Below are 4,463 nucleotides of genomic sequence, written 5' to 3'. Positions count from 1 at the left end.
GATCGATCGCACTCCAAGTGCGATCGATCCCAAAATTTCGAAAACCTACTGATACTGCGATCGATCGCACTCCAAGTGCGATCGATCCCAAAATTTCAAAAACCTACTGATGCTACGATCGATCGCACTTGGAGTGCAATCGATCACAAATTTCCGAAAACCTACTGATGCTGCGATTGATCTCACTCCAAGTGCGATCGATCTCCAAATTTTGAAAACCTACTGATGCTGCGATCGATCGCACACAAGTGTGCGATCGATCGCAGTTTTTTTTTTTTTTTGATTTTTTAGGACCATTAGGGTCGACATTTGTGGACCCTAATGGTCAACTATCAGCGTCCACTTCAAAAGTGGACGCTGATAGTCAATTTTTTTTTTAATATTTTTGGACCATTAGCGTCCACAAATGTGGACACTAATGGTCGACTATTAGCGTCGACTAATTCTTTTGTGTACATCATCTTTAGAGTCAAAACATGCGTCTTTTAGGGTCGATAAAGTGGACGCTAAAAGTCATCATTAGGGTCGACTCTAAGTGGACGCTGATAGTTAGTTTTTTTTTTTAATTTTTTAGGACCATTAGCGTCCACTTTTGTGGACGCTAATGGTTTAACTATCAGCGTCCACTTTGATTTGGACGCTAATAGTTATTATTATTATTTTTTTAAAAGGGCCATTAGGGTCCATAAAGTCGACCCTAATGGTTAACTAAAAGTGGACGCTATTGCTTGACTATTAGGGTCGACTTTCGCTTCCGTTTACATCATCTTTAGGGTCCAAACATTGCGACTTTTAGGGGCGATAAAGTGGACGCTAAAAGTGATCATTAGGGTCGACTTTTAAGTGGACCCTGATAATCAGACAATTGATCATTAGGGTCGGACTATTAGCGTCGACACCTTTAGGGTCGAAAAGTGGACGCTGTTGACAACAGCGTCCACTTTAGGATCTTTAGGGGCGACTTAAAGTCACCCCTCAAGACCTAATTTCTTGTAGTGCAAGCACCTGCCCATATGGTTTTGGCCATTTTGTGCTTGGGTTTTATGGTCGAACTAAAGTCAATTAGACTATGATCACTTTTAATTTCACTACGTATCTTTTATATCTTTAAATACTCAATTTAATTATGTAATTATTCTCGTATTGTTTTCAAAACCGTCATCAAACGAGGCCGCATGTGCGTCTGAAACCCCGAACTCAATAAAATCTGCATGATATCCTCAGCAATTAAGTTGATGTGATTGCAAACCCTAATGTGCATGAAATCTCATAAGTGTTAACTGTGCTTCATTAAAAACTTGATAACTTGAAGATCTTAGTTCTAATCCTCTCCTGGCTTGTACTTTTCAATTCTTATATTCTCTATCTTCAATTATAAAGTAAAAAAAAAAAAAAAAAAAAAAAAAAGTAAGCTCGAACTTTTGGAAGCCCAGATATGGTTGAGATTTGTTAAAAAATTACATTGAACTGTGATGCCTTTACTTTTCTCAAGTGAGGTTTTTTTATGTGCATTTACTTTTCTCAATGCACCAAGTACAAGTAACAATCACAATCGTTTATATTCGTAGTAAGCAAGCGATTGCCATAATAGAGCACAGCAGGCCACGTTTTAGGACATATTGCCTTCTTCTTTTTTTCCTTCTTGGGTTGCAATATTTACAAAAGGTAATCATAAAGGTTGAAAAGTTCTTTCATTAATTACAAACTTTATGTGCCAGAAGAACTCGACAGGAAACCCAATTCATTGAAGTTCTTAATTATTTTGGTGTTTATCAAACTTTTTTGGTCGAGTACCTCTCTTTCGCTAGCTGGACACCATATGGTGAAACTTTTTTTGGGCGGTTTCGATCCAACCTATTTCTGTGTTCTTTTTCTTGCTGTGTTGTGGTGCGCATTATTGATTGCTACAGTAGTTATTAGCTAGGTAGGTAGTTCAGTTTCAGAAATAGTCTCTTCAAACTTCCCTGTGGACTGTGGTAGCCCTAGTTCATGCAGTGAGTTTGATCATTTATTTGACTTATTTTCAATAGTTTTAAATTCTTTTGCACTAATTTCAGATTTTTTTTTTCTTTTTAATTTTAAAATTTTTAATTTTTTTATTTGTAAGACCTAAGAATCTCTTAAATGTCTAGAAAAGCCCCGAATAGACTTACCGCCAGGCCACATAAGGAGCTTAAGACCCAACGGACCTAGAGCCATAACCCCTGTAGTAGACTCTAAATGATCTACATGCTTGTATATATAACCTAAGGTAGGTACACAATTTCACTATTCTACATGGACCTCTCGCTCCTTATTGACTTGGGTGTCGGAGTCCCTTTAGTCTTCCAGAGTCGGTAGGTTTCTAACATCTTTTACCTCTTTTGCAGATGAAACTCCTCAAAAGATAGCATAAAGCCATTGCTAGTTCCGTGCACCAACAGTTTTGGTCGACCCTTTATTTGCATTTCATTTGTTATAATCTTCACATTCCCATTTCCTTGATTGATTAGAAAGTAGAACCCCCCCACCCAACAACAAAGCCACGAACGTGCCCATCCTGGTTTAATAAATATTATTATCTGAGGAAAAAGTAAATGAAGAAGCTTTCCGCTGCTAAAGGCTGTTGAAATTTAAAATTTCACATCTTTTGGCCTAATTTGCTTTGTGTCTTTGCTTTCCTTCGCACTAATAAGCTTTTGTTTACCTTGTTTGTTTCTGAAGGTATTTTTAATGTTAATGGATCGAGGACAGCTAAAAAAGAAGAAGCAAATTCATGTTTTTGGGCTGTGAAAGTACATGCACCAATCACCATTGCAAACATCACTTCTACACCTTATCAAAGTATTTCACTTTCTATATAAATATTACTTTCTACACCTTTGTTGATATTAAGACGATATTGACAAATTTGATGGAGTTGAACTTGAAAGTGATTAATGTTAAACAAAAGTTGAAACTTGAATGTGATTAATGTTAAACAAAAGAGGTTAAATTTTGTTGTATGTCGGTTATGTTTTGAGCCTTTTTTTTTTTTTTTTTTGACATGAGTTTTGAGCCTTTTTTCTTGAACCACCATTATCAATTTTTCTATCAACACCTCACATGATCGATATCTAACTTTTTTGCTTTGTGCATTTGGTTTCATTTTCATTTATTTATTATGGTCTCATTCTCAATTCACATCACTTTCACCAAAGATAAATGTGATGTCTTCCAAAAAAAAAAAAAAAAAAAATTGTAATCTACTTGATTTACGATTAGCTTAACGTGATATTAAAATAAATTCAAAGGTCTTTAAGGTATGCCAAAAAAACAATTCATTCTTTACAGTCAAATTTCGTCATCTGACTTAAAAGATTTCGCTAGTGTGGCATTAATTTAAATAGGATACGTGTCATAATTTTATACGCTTTGACGTGTCACACTCCCCAACAAATCTACCCAACCGTCACCTTAGGGTAGAAAATCAACAGTTTGTTTGAATTTAATAAATTTCTCTATAAACTTTATTATTACTATTATTGTTGTTGTTGTTATTTTCTAAGACCTTTTCGCAAAAACATTTTTAAAATTTAATTATAATGTAGTCATTGAAAAGAAGCGTGTTAATTAGAAGATGGATAGTTAAAGTGGAAGCTAAAGTAACATTCTTAAGCCAAAACATTCTAATGACAATAATAAGTGTCAACAGGAAAGAAAAATTCTTAAATGGTACAATAAAAATAATAATATTACCTTCTTAATAACCAAAATTTAACATTTTAAATGGTTTTAGGGTAACCTTGTTTGGCTTGGCACGTTTTTTGTTTTGTTTTCAAATTCATATTTTTTGATTTTGTAAACATATTTGGTACAAATTTACAAACTCAAAATTTTTGCCCAATGTTCTAAAAATCACGTTTTCTCTTTGAAAACCAAACAACATATCTGCATCGGTTTCTTAAAAAATCCTAAAAATCCTAAAGTAGCATATACGTTTAGTAACTAAGCGAAAAATCTCTTTAACGTACAATGGTTAAAAAAAGAACCAAAATCTAAATTCAACAATGGTCAACTTCTCTCGTGTATATATATATATAAAACATTTTATTGTTGTTTAATATTTGTTTAATTCGATCCACCTAATTGTTTCTATAAGAGAGAAGTCGACCTTGTTGAATTTAGGACCTATTTGAGTGTGCGTTTGAGAAACTTAAAAATACGTTTTTCAAATAACATTTCTTTTTTTCATTAATTTTTTATATTATTATTTTTTTTCTTTTCTTAATATGTTTTGGCAATTTTTTGTTTTTTAAATAATTTATAAATCTTTATGAATAGAGAGGGGCCCGACAGTCGTCAACTACGTTGCACTCTCTCAGAACAGAAGGATACTAGGATGACATTGACAGCCATTTGAGTTTCATTCACGATTCATATATATATATATATATATATATATATATATCTCCCTCTCAATTCAGTGGCACACGTTCGAAACT

This window comes from Corylus avellana, chromosome ca3, assembly GCF_901000735.1.
Source record: "Corylus avellana chromosome ca3, CavTom2PMs-1.0".
Taxonomy (NCBI): domain Eukaryota; kingdom Viridiplantae; phylum Streptophyta; class Magnoliopsida; order Fagales; family Betulaceae; genus Corylus; species Corylus avellana.
Note: the sequence above shows the minus strand (reverse complement) of the source record.